This window comes from Thamnophis sirtalis, unplaced genomic scaffold (genome assembly GCF_051295495.1).
Source record: "Thamnophis sirtalis isolate CommonGarterSnake01/CBP01778 unplaced genomic scaffold, rThaSir2_p1.2 scaffold_4, whole genome shotgun sequence".
Lineage (NCBI taxonomy): Eukaryota > Metazoa > Chordata > Lepidosauria > Squamata > Natricidae > Thamnophis > Thamnophis sirtalis.
This window is the reverse complement of record NW_028261384.1, coordinates 113,578,176-113,593,651: the sequence shown is the minus strand read 5'-3', so window position 1 is coordinate 113,593,651 and position 15,476 is coordinate 113,578,176. Positions and strand designations below refer to the sequence as shown.

Below are 15,476 nucleotides of genomic sequence, written 5' to 3'. Positions count from 1 at the left end.
CAGATGTGAAACTGCTGCTGTTCTCATAAACCAGTGCAGTAACATTCTCCGTTTATTGTAGCATAAATATAACCTCAAGCATTTGAAATGGAGATAAGGAAATGTGGTTGTTGATATGTTCATCCATATTAAAACAAAGAACTGTACATAATTGTCCTTGTATACAAGTGACTTTTATAAAAATGATAACTGGGATAACGATGGCTAGATAGAAAAGAACCTGTGAAGGAAATGTTTTATTAAAAGGCTTTTTATTAGTAGTCAGCATGTTAATAGCAGTCATAGTCTTGTTAACACTACTTCAATACATGGCATACAAACCACTCACTATGAAATGCAGTGTCAAGTATCCAGGAAAACCACTTCACAAATATCATCAGAATGGAGACTTCATTCTTGGGGAGATTGCATCTCATGGACTTTTCCTCTCACATGCCAAAGATTTCACAAAAAGCCTTCTACCACCCTTACCAGAAGAGCTTATGTAAGAAATTCATTTTTGTACATCATCATAGTTTATGTTTTTCTTCTAGTGTTTTATTATATTCAAACTATAAAAAATCAGTGCAACTAAAATAATTTTTAATAGGTAGCAGCTTTGATTTGGATATTTACACAAAACTTTCACTGTAAAGTTTGCTACAATGCAGAAATAAAGTATTTAATTTTTCTAAATGTTATTTTACAGAAATATTTGTTCACCACCATGTATTTTTCTTTTAACCAAAAAGACTCTTTCCAGGTCCAACAAGTTAACCTTTAAGCTTTTGAAAAACATTTTCATATAATACTTTAAGAAAAGTCCTGAATTATGAATATGATAAAATTAAATCTACCCTCTTCCAAACTCATGTATCACAAGTTCCTCTATTTGTCTAACTTGGGTTTCAATGCAACTTTCTACCCTATTCAATATATTTCCAGTTTAACTGTTCTATAAGGTATATATATCTATATATTTGCCAGTTTTTTCCCCTCAAGTTCCTCCCCTTCGTAAGAGTCAAAACATTTTGTTGAAAAATCTTTTTCATGAGGTTGATTACAAAAAGTAATAATATATGCTCAAATTTAGAAAAAAATATTTTATGGTACCATTCAATATGTTTAATATTACACTGAAGAAAAATAGTAATCAGTAATAAATATGACAATACTGCATTAATATTTGGACATGTAAAGCATTTCATTGACATACAACACAATTCTCATTGTAGAATACTTCCAATGAATTACCAGCACATCCTTGCTTTGGCCTTTGCAGTAAAAGAAATCAATGAAAATCCTCAGATATTACCAAATATAACATTGGGATTCCATATTTATAATAATTATTACAATGCAAAATGGACATTTCATTCCACAATGCTACTTACCTATACACTAGAAAGATTTTTCCCAAATTACAACTGTAATACGAAGAAGCTCCTTGCAGTGATTGGGGGATTAGATTCTCTTACTTCTCTTGATATGGCAATAGTCCTGGAAATTTACAAGATTCCTCAGGTACCACATACATAAAACACATTATGTTTTTTAATTGTCATTACCGTTATTATGCTGAATGCCCTTTTGCAATTTTAATGTACCTGAATCAGCATACTTGTACTATATGTACAGTAATATCCAAAGTAAGAGTGTAGAACCATTGTTCAGTTTTTAAATATGATACTTGATTTACCAATTATTTGTCATATCTGAGAAAAAGTTAATTAAAAATCATATTATTAAGCTTCCTTTTTTAATAAAAGATATAGTTGAATCAAATTATTAAAATGAATTTTCCAACGTCTGAGTTTTCCACAGCATATTAGTATACTACTACTACTACTACTACTACTACTACTACTACTACTACTACTACTACTACAATAATAATAATACCAGGACTTAAAAATCAAAATTCAACGATTATGGCACAAACCAGCAGGGGTAATTCCAGTGGTAATCGGTACACTGGGTGCTATTCCAAAACCACTGGAATTACATTTAAAACAGTTAAAAATTGACAAAATCACCATCAGTCAAATGTAAAAAGCCACACTGCTTGGATCCGCACGCATATTACGAAAATATGTTACGACGTCCTAGGCCCCTGGGTGGGGCCCGACTAGTAATCAATGCCAAATCCGATGAAACAATTTACCGCTGTGATACAATTGTGTTGATAATAATAATAAATCTAAATATTTAAAAATCCCTGAAAACTGAGTAGAATTAGACATGTATATTATAGACACAGGATTTGCAAGAGGATGAAAATAGAGACTTCAACTCCCTACAAAAACTACAGATAAAATGAATATGATGTTTCAGAGAGAACATTACTCTTAGCATCTGAAAAAAAGTTATTGGGAAGAAACTGTTAACTGTACACTCTATCTTCTGGATAATGGGAAAATTACCAAGTCCTGATAATATCACAGATCATGAAACTTTTCCTGCAAAGTTACAACAAAAATGTTGGGATTTATTTGTTAAATAGAATGCCTGAAAAACTCTAGAGTATCTTTCATAATATTGTAAAATCAATCAAAGAGATACAGAAATACAAACATTAAAAGGCGGTGAACTGGTGTCTACAATTATAGCAATAGCACTTAGACTTATATACTGCTTCACAGTGCTTTTACAGACCTCTCTAAGTGCTAGCATATTGGCCCCAACAACCTGGCTCCTCATTTTACACATCTCGGAAGGATGGAAGGTTAAGTCAACCTTGAGCCTGGTGAGGTTCAAGCTGACGAATTGCAGACAGCTGGCAGTTAGCAGAAGTAGCTGCAGTACTGCATTCTAACCATTGCACCACCACGGCCCAAATTATGTTGTAATATCTCAAGAAGGTAGAAAGTAAATTGAAACAAAGACATAGGAAAATTTAGAGAAGAGAAAGAAAAGACAAAGTGTTATATCTAAATGAGTAATACAAAGAAACTGTAAAACTAAATGGGAAGGACAAGAGATCTATTAAAAATGATGTAGCTTCAATATCAGCTTATAAACCTTAGCAATAATATGTTTATCATTACCACATAATAGAGTTTTCAATTCATTTTTTGCAAAGTCCATAACTTTTTAAATATAATACAAAACTTTATTTCAATTGTAGATATGGAATCCAGTGATACATTCTTCTGATTCCAACTCTTCTTTGGATTTGAGGATAGGTTCATCCTGTAATATTTGATCATAGGTCCACCACTCTGGTATCGACATTTAGTTTCTAATCCTGTCTAATAGTCCTATTCAAAATTTCCATGCCAATATAGACAATAAGGGAGATAACATGTATTCTTGTCTCATGCCTTTTTGAATTTGACATAGTTTGGTTAAGTCTCCATTAATGATAATCACTTTAACCCTTGAATAAATGTCAACTGAAGTCCACACCTTCCAATACTTTGAACATAAAAATATAATTTAAATTTCAATGGTTTTCTCTGCATCCAGAAATATTAAAGCTGCTTGTTTCTCATTGTAAGAATTCAATAATATTCAAAACAGATCTCACTTTATCTCTTAACTGGGTTTAAGTCTGATTGATCTTCATGGATATATGACTGTAAGATCTTCTTCAATCTTTCTGCCAATGTTGCAGCAAAAATTAATAATCATTGGTTAGTAATTAAATTAGTCTATAGATTTTTGTCCTCAGAACATCTTGGTGCTCTTTTGGTAGTAGTGCAATGCTGGCTTTTTTTTCCAAATTTGAGGCATATTTGTTCCCCGAAGTACATCATCCATTATATCTTTTAATAGGTGTAGGAGTTTGGTCCTCAAAACATTTGTATTATTCGGCCTGGAGCATTACTTATTTTCATTTTTTCAATATTCTAATATTTCAAGGCTACTGACTTGATTGTTCATAAGTTGTCTCTGAACTTGTAAATATTTAGGTTCTTCAAAGACAATATTCATCATCTTTGCAGATAATCATCTATGTTTTGCCTTTGAGTTCCTGCCCCTTGTGAAAATTGAAATAAAAATTATAAAATGATTTTTAAGGAGATCATTGTCTGTTATTACCATGTTATTTTCATTTATCTTCTCTGTCATTTTCTTTTCTCTATCCTTTCTTAAATTGTATGCCAGCCATTTTCCTGGTTTATTTGCAAATTCAAATTGTTTTGTTTCGCATAATTTTTCACTTTAGTTTTTATTTCTCAAACTTTTAATATGAACAATTTTTTTATGTAGTAGTTTAACTTGGTGTAAGATTCTAGAATACATTGGTGTCATTTGCAATTCATTTTCTTTCTTTCTAATTTTACCCAGTATCTTTTGCCACATTAATATTCAACATTATATACTTATTCTTCACTTATAGACAATGCAGCAATTTCCTGTATAGTCTCCCTGTTTTTCTATGTCTGGTATTTAAGGTTGCTCTGCCTCCCATTGATAGTCTATATCCATTTCCTTGGTTAGTCCCAAAATTAATGTATGTTTAATCAGGAAATCCTTGGTTTTTTCTATAGAATTCAATCTTTGTCCTTGATAAGTAAATATCAGTCCTTCAAGTTTGTTCAAGTGAAATATCCCCCCCTCCTTCACTTCTTCAGAGTGACTGTTAGGAAGGTAGAAAAATATCTCCCTAACAGTCTTTTTCTTTCTCAAAATTCTCACAGGAATTTCCTTAAAAAAATAACTGGTATAAATGTGGATAACATTTCCCATTTATTAATGTAGACTCAATGGGCAAATAATTTTGCATATAATTAATTCTTGAAAAGGGACATGGTGGATCAGTGGCTAAGGTGCTGAGCTTGTCAATCAGAAAAATCAGCAGGTTCATGGTTCGAATCCCTAGTGCCATATAATGGAATGAGCTCCCATTACTTGTGCCAGCTTCTGCCAACCTAGCTGTTTGAAAGCATGTAAAAATGCAAGTAGAAAAATGGGAACCACCTTTGGTAAGAAGGTAACAGTGTTCTGTGTGCTTTCAGTGAGATGAGCACCGCCTCCTAGATTCAGAAATGACTAGCACATATGTGCAAGGGGAACCTTTACTTTTAATACTTGAATAATGGGAAACATGTGAATGAAGTGTTTAAAAATTTCAGTAAATTATAATTTAAAATATTTATTTATAAAATGATGTATTGGTATTTAATTCTGAATAAACTGTCAAAATGTATAAAGATATTTCCAATATGTTAGAAATGTAAATGTAAAGAATGAACTTTTTATTATCTATGGTGGACCTGTGACAAACCAAACAAACATTGAAGCAAGATTTACATTGTAATGCAAAATATTATTAAAGTGAATATAAAAGTAAAACCAGAGATTTTTCTCTTAGGTTTAATGGACGAAGAATTTGAAAAAATAGAATTTGATGTTATATATGCTGATAGCAGCAAGAATTTCTCTGTGCAAAAATGGAAATATACTTTAGTTTCCAAAATGGATTTTTGCAAAAGCTGATGGAGTTAGTAGAGATGTAATACAGCTAACTTTGTTTCCACTTGGAAACCACTTCTGAACATGGTGTTTGAGGTGGGGAAAAAATGAAACATTGACTTTGAATTTTGTTGATTAGATAGGTTCATTTTATAAAAATGGCTAAAAAGTTGAGTGTATCTTATTATCCTAGTCTACTATACTACAAACAGTCTGAGGGTGATACTTTTTTCTCACTTCCCCCCTTTCCCTACATTTGTTCTTCTTTCCGTTTTTCTCCCTTTTTTTCTCATTACTTTATTTATTTTTTGTATTTTATATTTTGATAAATTAAAAAATTAAAATCAAAGAAGAATATTGATGCAATGTGAATAAGAAAAAAAAGCAGAGATCTAACCCCCCCAAAAAAAAGAAGATAGAAAAAGAAATTATGCAAATGTAAAGAATTATTCATTTGCTAAGGATTTGTTTTGGTATGTTTTAGCATGCATTTGCTTAATATTTTTAAATGGTCTCTGACAGAAATTGTATCAGAGGTGGGTTCCTACCAGTTCGGACCAGTTCGGCCGAGTAGATAGTAACTCAGCCTGCCATGCCCCAAACTGGCACTACCATCTTGTTCTTTTGTTTACTACTTCACCATTTTGGTTACTACTGAGCATGCGTGCATAGCACACATCAAGCACACATGCACCATAGCACATCCCGGAGCAAACCAGCAGAAGCCGAAATCCAGCTCTTGGTTGTATGACATATACTTTAAGGTTTACAGGAGCTTTCTTTCCTTCCTTCCTTCCTTCCTTCCTTCCTTCCTTCCTTCCTTCCTTCCTTCCTTCCTTCCTTCCTTCCTTCCTTCCTTCCTCCCTCCCTCCCTCCCTCCCTCCATCTATCCCTCCCTCCCTCTTTCCTATTTAAAGGAAGATTGAATTATATGCCTTCAAAGTTATTTGAAGATGGAATGTCTTTTCTGCTTGGATAAGCACAAATATAATTTGATAAAAATGATTATTAAAATCACACTGCTTTTATACATTAATTCAATTGCAGTTATCATTTCATAAGATCAAACTAGAGCAGGGTTGGATTAGATATGCTAATGATCATATATTTATAAGTAGTTTTCTTCCTAGAAAAACTACAATTCTCCTTAGGTATCAGTATAAGCACTTCTTTTATGTTCTTCATTAATTAGGGTGGCACATAATGAAAGAATATAAATTCTAAGTAGAAAGCATTTATGTCCCATGTTTTAGACAGTTTGGCATACTTGTGACTACTATACTTTTTACTTTTCTATCCTTTCTTCATTGATCTCTTTAGCTCACCTATAGTCCCACTCCAGTGATGAAGGACAAATCTCATGGTCTTCCCTTCTACCAGATGGTTCCTAAGGAAGACCTTCAGTACAAGGGGATTCTGGCTCTACTTTTGCATTTCAAATGGATATGGATTGGAGTGGTAGTTATGGATAATGAGAACGGAGAAAGATTTGTGCAAACTGTATTTCCCATGTTTTCTCAGAAAGGTGTCTGTTTTGCATTCATTCAAAAGATCCCCATCCCGACCTTTATAACAAATATTGAGTGGATGCTAAAACAGGGAAATATAATATATAATACACTGAGAGACAATAACAAGGTTAAAGTGATACTGGCCTACAGTGAATCACATTCCTTGGGATTTTTTAGATTTATATCCTATTTCTCAGATGAAGAAGTAGAAAGTAAACACAAGAACCCCCTAGGCAAAGTGTGGATCACCACAGCCCAAATGGAGCTGACTTCTTTTGGATTTCAAAGAGATTAGGATTTAGAAATTTTCCATGGAGCTTTGGCCTTCAACTTTCATTCCAATCATGTACCTGGCTTTCATGAGTTTATAGAGAATCAAACACCATCTGGTGCAACAGGAGATGGTTTTATCAAAACCTTTTGGGAGAAAACGTTTGGCTGTCTATTTCCAGATACAGTTGTAAATGAAATAAATGTGAAGCATTGCACAGGGACAGAAAAATTGAAGAGCCTTTCTCCCCCCAGTTTTGAAATGGATATGACTGGTCACAGCTACAGCATTTGCTGTTTATGCCATAGCCCATGCTTTCCAGGATATGATTGCATCTGGATTCAGATATAGAACGATGGTGGGTGATGGACTGCAGCTTCACAAACAATCATTTTGGCAGGTAATATGTTCATCATTCTCTTGAATCTTGATTCTCCAGCACAGAAACACAATAAATCTATTTTTCTTTCCATTCTTAGAATCATCCTATTGAAATGAGTCTTGCCTCATCTACTATCCTTTTTTAGTTCAAAAACAATTTCAATTTATTGATAGTATCAGTTTCAGTTTGAGATTTTCAGTCATTTTATCAATCTTCCACAACAAAATAAAGACTTGGAAGGAATTTTGGAGGTGTTCCACTCTATACTGTTTTGGACAAATGGCTGTCTAATCTCCTCTAAAACCTGCAATGATGGTGTACCCACAACTTCTGAAGGCAATTCGTTCAACTGATTAATTGTTCTCAGTGTCAGAAATTTCTTCTTGGTTCTTGGTTGGATTTCTCCTTGTTTCCATATGTTATTTCTTGTTTGGCCCTCAGGTGCTTTGTGAATAGGTTGACCCCCCTGTTCCTGGTGACAGTCTCATAAATATTGGAAAAACTGCAATCATGTCATCTCTAGTTCCTAGTCCTTCTTTTCACTAAAATAGAAATATCCAGTTCATCATATATTTTAGTGCCCAGCCCTCTAATGATCTTTACTGTTCTTCTCTTCACTCTAGAAAAAAGTGTCAGTATCTTTTTGGCATCACAGTGACCAAAACTAATATTTTTATGTATTATTTATTTGTTAAATTTTGCCACCTATCTTGATTGGGGCTAGTCAAGTGGCTACCCAGGGCAGCTTACAATAATAAAATGGGAAAAATGATAAAAATATAATCATAACACTAGCAAAGGAATCAAACAATTAAAATAAACCAATCTAGAACTAAGGAGAAATTTCTTGACAGTTAGAACAACTAGTGAGTGGAATGACTTGCCTACAGAAGTTGTCAATTATCCAACATTGTTTTTGAAGAAGAGATTGGACAACCATTTTTCTACTTGATCAGGTGGTTGGACTACAAGATCTCCATGGTCCCTTCCAACTCTGTTATTCTGCTAAATTCTAAAATATAGGGAAAAGGGGAGTAAGAAGCAAAGGGGTAAGGTGGAGTCAGCTAATTAGTCCAATAGCCACCTCCAGTTATGTACAGTCCTTGATCCTAATTCTTTGTGGATGCCTAGGACTTGATATTGATAAATGGATACCATCACATACATATCATCCTCTCAGGCAAAGGCTGTCATTTTATGTAATTAATACTATCATAAAACAAATACTTTAGGGCAATATTCAAAAGTGCTTTAAGAGATTTTCCCTTCCACCCTTCAAAATATTAACAGAAAAATTAAAGACAGACAGAATGGGAAGGGAACTCCAAAAAAACAATGCAGTAAGAAATGAAAATTACGTTGAATGAATAAATAAACAAACATTTAAATGAATGAAAACAGAACTGGGGGCTTTCCAATGGCACTTGGTTTTAGTCTACATTTTTTCCCTCAACATTTGTCCTTTTTTTGTAATTTAGCTCCATCACTTTTTGAGACAGGTCTCATTTAATAACAGTGTTGGATACAAGATATCCTTTGACCAAGATGGAAAGTTAATAGCTGGATTTGATATCATCAATTTTATTCTTTCTAAAAAGATTACAAAAGTGAAAATTGGAAGGATAGACCCTCGGTCTTCTACAGATCAATCATTCTTCATTGAGGAAGATGCCATAACATGGCACAGCTGGTTTAACCAGGTAGGTTGCAGCAACAAGCTGCAATATGATATCAACACTGATTTTCAGTGATGATCAATAAAACTGACAAGGCAGTTAAGGTTGTTCTGGGGATGTTTATTAATTTAATTTGAAACTATGTGTTGTCTCTAATAAATACTTTTTTAGGAAGTATTCTGAATCAGAAATATTAAATTGATTTTTAAGTATAGAAATAAAATCACAATTAGCCATAAAATCAAATGTTAAATTGATTGATCAGCCTAGATTTCTAATTTTTGTTGTTGTTGCTATTGTACATAAGCATGAAAATGATGTTCAAGTTAACATTGCATGGTACATTTTAATTCATGACAGCTATGCTGCAGATAATAAATAAGAGTTCAGAAATACAGTGCTGAAAGATTACCAATTTTTTGTTATTTTCGATTTATAAGTTAGACACGTCCTGTTTCTGTATGTACACCAAGCTGTTATCCAGGGTCCAGGAAACAGGTCATGGATGGGGAACCATTTTGTTGTTACTCTTGCATGTCATGTCCAGAAGGAAAGATTTCAGAAAAGGAGGGTGAGAATACTTTATTCATTTGCATCTAACTCCTTATGAAGTGAAAAACATTATTTTTTAAAAAAATTGTCTAATTATTTATTTGACTTCTCATACAGTTATAATATTATTAATAATGGTAGCATGTAACTACCTTGGGGTTTTTCAGGTATTTTTTCTATTGTTTTCATTATTCTGAGAACCAGTGTAGTAATGAAGGCACCAGGCTAGAAACCAGAAATCTGTGAGTTTTAGACCAAGAGTGGAATTCATACTCTCTCCTTTCATTTTCAACAAAAAAAAGGAAAGATGCGGAAACAAGATTTTCATGTTAAATCAGCCTTTTTAAAAGTGGCACCAATATATGATTACTTAAGCAGAGAAACATAGCCCAGGAGTTTTCAAAAGATGATGGGTGTGTGTGGATGGGAAAATATGTGGATGGTTGACAGGGTGTGTGGGAAGGGTGATGGGTGAGTACTATATGGGTGAAGGAGAGCATTTGGGAGAATGGGGGTGAGTTGTGAAAGACATCTGGTGTTGCTTTAGAATGTGTGAGAAATTCTATGTGAATCAGATACCTTACTGGGGGGATTGATATAAGTTGGGAAAGATACATGACAGTACTTGGGAGTGCATGAGAGGGGCAGTAAGAATCAGGGATGGCACAAGCAGAATTGGCAGGGAAGGGTTAATGGGGTTGTGCAATAGGTGTGAATGGGTTGGAAAAAGTGCACAGGGGGAACAATTCAGCAAAGGCAAATGGGGAGGTTGTGTGGGCTGGCAGGAGTATATGTGGATTCTTTCCTCCCTATTTCTCCTTCCCCTCCTTCCTTCCTTTTGCTCTTTCCATCCCTTTCTTTCCCTTCCCAGCAGGTAGATAAGTAGCAGCTGCTGGGGAGGGAGGGACTATGACTGTGATTGGGAACTGTCATAGATCATTAAAAAGAGAATCACGTGACTACAGCAGCATCTTGCAGCAGTAGCCTGGGAGGTAAAATAGACATAATTTCCCAAGGGTCATCCTCTTAGGAGGCGTGGATCTTGGATTTTGTAACCATTTTGCAAGATAGCACATTTGAGCTCTATCGGTTCAAATATGTTGCTCTTTGATACATTGCTTCACCCAGTTAAAGGTTGTAAAAATGAGAATTTTAGTAGCATAGAGCTTTCCAGGAAATATTTGTCTATTCACAGTTAAAGGAAGACTTTCTATGACGTGTAACATTTTCTTTAGTGCATATTGTATCTAGTCCTTTCTATAAGGTTATTATTTTCAATTTCTTATTTATTCATGTGTATCGATATAAGAACACTCCTAAGGTTTATGCATTCATCTGAAACTTAGATAAGATCCTTTTAATTACAGATCTGAATGACTGTTATAGTTGCACAGAAGAAAAATATCCCAACAAAAACCAGGATTCATGTATTCCCAAGAACATAAGTTTCTTGTCTTTCAAAGAACCTTTGGGGATCAGTTTAGCCTGTTTTTCTCTTTTCTGTTCCATAATCACAATTCTGGTACTAAGGATGTTTCTAATGCATCACAACACTCCCATTGTCAAGGCCAGCAACCGGGATCTTACCTACATGCTCCTGATCACCCTCCTGCTCTGCTTCCTTTGTGCATTACTATTCATCGGTCAGCCAAACAAGGTGGCATGTATTCTCCGACAAACTATTTTCAGCATCAACTTCTCTGTGGCTATTTCCTGTGTTCTGGCCAAGACTGTGACTGTGGTCCTGGCTTTCAAGGCAACAAAGCCAGGAAGTGGGATAAAGAAGTGGGTGGGGAAAAGGCTGGGCTTCATTTTTGTTTTTTCTGGCTTTTTAATCCAGGTAGGGATTTGCACTATATGGTTGTCCAGCTCTCCTCCTGTCCCAGATGCTGATCTGCACTCAGAGACTGAAAAAATTGTTCTACTATGTAAAGAAGGTTCCGTGATTATGTTTTATAGTGCAAAGTGTTATATGGGCTTCTTGGCCATGATCAGCTTCATAGTGGCTTTCTTTGCCAGGAAATTACCAGATACTTTTAATGAAGCCAAGTTCATAATTTTCAGCATGCTGGTCTTCTGCAGTGTTTGGATATCCTTTGTTCCAACCTACCTAAGCACCAAAGGGAAATACACAGTGGCTGTGGAGATTTTCTCAATGTTAACTTCGAGTGCTGGGCTGCTGATCTGTATCTTTTTCCCCAAATGCTACATAATTGTTCTGAGACCAGATTTGAACAACAGACAGCTAAGAAGACAGACAAAGTAGTGAATGTGCCCTAAAATGTAATATGCAGGTAGACTTCCATGTTTATGTGTGTTTTACTATAGAAATTGTGCTGAATATTTTTCCAAGCATTTATATTGATTGTGTTGTTAAAGGACTATATTTCATTAGGAACGCATTCATTTTGAAGATACCTGGAAAAGTAACCAGCATGTATCTTCAAGTCATCTTTCACCTTTCCCATTTTGAGGTAATATTATGACTGTAAAGTTTAGATAATAACAATGATCATCAAATTCACAGAAAACATTTTACTTCAATTTGTATTGCACAGAAATTTCATTACAGGTGATTTTTCATTTGTGATCATTTATTTACCAACCATTCAATTGACTTACGACACTTATGACTATCACAGCATCCCCATGGTCAGATGAGAAGAATTTGGGCATTTGGCCACTAATTATGATTACAAGTATTTACAATGGTTGCAGCATTGTTGGTCACATGATTGCCACCTTGAAAGAATTGATGCATCAATTGACTTCTACTCATTTGTCAGATAAAGTATGTATATTTGCCCACCCAAGCCCGCAATGAGCTGCTATTTTGTGTCTTGACTTTCTTTTTATAATGTAATTTTATTGTACTTATTAGAATTTATAATATATGACAAAATGGGAAAGGGGAAAAAGGGAAAGAGAAAAATGTAGACTAAAGGGGGAAAAAACCCATCAACTTCTGTGTCTTTTCAATGCAGTTAAATAAACCAATAAAGGAGAATATTTGGAGCTCAGAGTTGACACAAGGGGTTGTTTCATTACTCAAACTAGATAACATCATCGTTGCTAGTAAGGAGTGTTGTTTGCTATCAGTTTATAACCTAATGGCTTTCCTGACATTTTTTTTAATTGAGATTTTGTTTACTTAATGCTCTGATGATAACCTTGGAGTTAATCTATGCTAGTCTGGTTACTGGTTGCTGATGGAGAAGTGCTTGAGTCTTTTTGTTCCTTTTTGGGTTGGGTATCTTTTGCATAGTTTGTAAGTGTTGTTAATGGCTGTGTATCTATTGATAGCTTGAGTGGTTAGGCACTTCTTGATAAAGTTGTATGGGTATCCATTTTGTTGGAATATTTTGAATAGATTCTCTATTTCCTTTTTTCTGTGTTTAGGATTTCAATTGGAAAAATATGATCATCCTAAACCAAGCCAATTCCAAAAATGCCAGGGAATTTTTGAAGCCTGGCACTCTGACAAATCAGCCCTCAATAGACATATAGATATTAATAACATCTATACATTATGCAAAAAAGACTATCACTCAGCCCAAAAGGAACCAAGACTCCTTTCCACCAGCAAACAACACCCAAATCAACATAAATTAATTCCAAGTTTAACATCAGACCAACAAATAAATAATTTCCCAATCAAGAAGCTGCCAAAGAAGTCAACAACTAACAATGCAATAAAAGAATCTCTAAGACCCCCCACTCCCACCAGCAATGACAGGCAAGCCACTAAAATATAAACTGACAACAAGCAGCACTCCTTACGAACACTGAAGATGTTACCTAGTTTGGTAATGAAAGGTTTGCATAAAAATATGCAAGTTCAGAGACCACCAAGGACCCATCAGTTAAATGAATGTTACAGTCTATATCTATGTTATATGTTGTAAATGTCATTTCTATAACAAATAACCCTTGTCTAATCAATAAATCTCAAAATCAAAGCTTCATTTTTCCTTCTGAGTCAACGTTCAATGTTTAAGATATATGGCAACAGCTATTTGTCTGTGTCAGTTCAAACTGGAACCTAACATTTTTGCTGATTTCTTGAGGTTATAATAGAAAAAAAAAATCCAATTTCATTTGTTCACATTGGATTTATTGGGAACATTCTCACAAAAAACATTTTGATAAAAAAATTTAATTCAGAATAAAGTAATATGGAATGCCATTATAGTGAAATTGCTGAGCCTATAAACTTAAGGCATATATAATTTTTCTATAGCCTCCCAGTAGCAGTATTGATGACAAAAGTGCACATGGTTTGGAGGATCTTGGAAAATTTGAGTGTGTAATAGTAAATTATGCTACCTTCTCTTGGAAAGAAGAAAAATATTTTAAAAATATGTTTTCAGTTTAGAAGAAAACAACTGTTTTATTTCTAATTAAAATATGCAGGAATCAATGTTTCTTAGACTTTCTAGGTGTGGAAGTTTAGTCCTTCAGTTACCATATTGAAACGCAGGGTAAGTCCTATGATAACATGAATGAAGTGTCAGTCTTAATACTTTACATTATCTTTCCTTTTGCAGCCCAGCTCCTAGAATAGTTTGACTCCCTCTTCTTTGTGGCAACACCTGAGATATTGGAACACTGCTATAATCATCTTTGTTGCTCTTCTCTGCACTCTTTCTAGAGTCTCCACATCTTTTCTACATCGTGGTGACTAAAACTGAATGCAGTATTCCAAGTGTGGGCTTACTAAGGCATTATAAAGTGGTATTAACACTTCATGTGATCTTGATTCTATCCCTCTGCTTATGCAGCCTAGAACTGTGTTGGCTTTTTTGGCAGCTGCTGCACACTGCTGGCTCATATTTAAATGGTTGTCCACTAGGACTCCAAGATCGCTCTCACAGTTACTACTATTGAGCAAAGAAGCACCTATACCAGTGGTTCTCAACCTTCCCAATGCCATGACCCTTTCATACAGTTCCTCAAGGTGTGGTGACCCCCAACCATAAAATTATTTTTGTTGCTACTTCATAACTGTAATTTTGCTACTATTATGAATTGTAATGTAAATATCTGATATTATGATGTATTTTCATTATTACAAATTAAACATAATTAAAGCATAGTGATTAATCACAAAAACAATATGTAATTATATATTGTGAAATATTTATCATTTACATTTTTATTTCTCTGGGTAGTTGTCATAGAGGCCCCAGAACACTTCTTTGCCTAGAGGGCCCATAATGCTGTTAAGTTGGCCCTGTGCATGCCAGCTATGGACTTTCCTGGCCTTTCTCCTTAGCCCAAAAGAGAAATGGTGGGAGGGAGCCTTTGGGCCAGAAGGGGAGCCAGGCCAGGAAGTCACATCCCCCGTCAGAGATCCCTGAATGCACCTTGCAAGGTTGTCTTTTGGATCAATTTGTTGCAGTTTGGACCCACAGCAGGGTCCTCTGGTACTTGCTTGTTCTCCTGAGCTGTTGCCAACATGACCAGCTTGGCAGCAGGCTAGAGAGCCATGGTGGCCCAGGTCTAGCTAGAAACCAGTAGTTATGGGTTGAAGCCTCCTTAGGAGCCTGGAGGGGCTTTGGGCCAGACTCACCATATGGAATCATTGGGGTGGGGGAAAAGGAAGAGGTGGGAATGTTAGGCATCTACATCCCCTTAAGTTGATCAGCAGGAAAGGCAAGGTAAAAATTAAATCCATTTGCTAC

General features: G+C 34.9%; 1 pseudogene; it reads left to right on the top strand.

The window, feature by feature from the left end:
• The first annotated feature begins 308 nt into the window (after nt 1–308).
• Nucleotides 309–12,058, top strand: LOC106548766 (vomeronasal type-2 receptor 26-like; annotated as a pseudogene).
• The last annotated feature ends 3,418 nt before the right edge of the window (nt 12,059–15,476 follow it).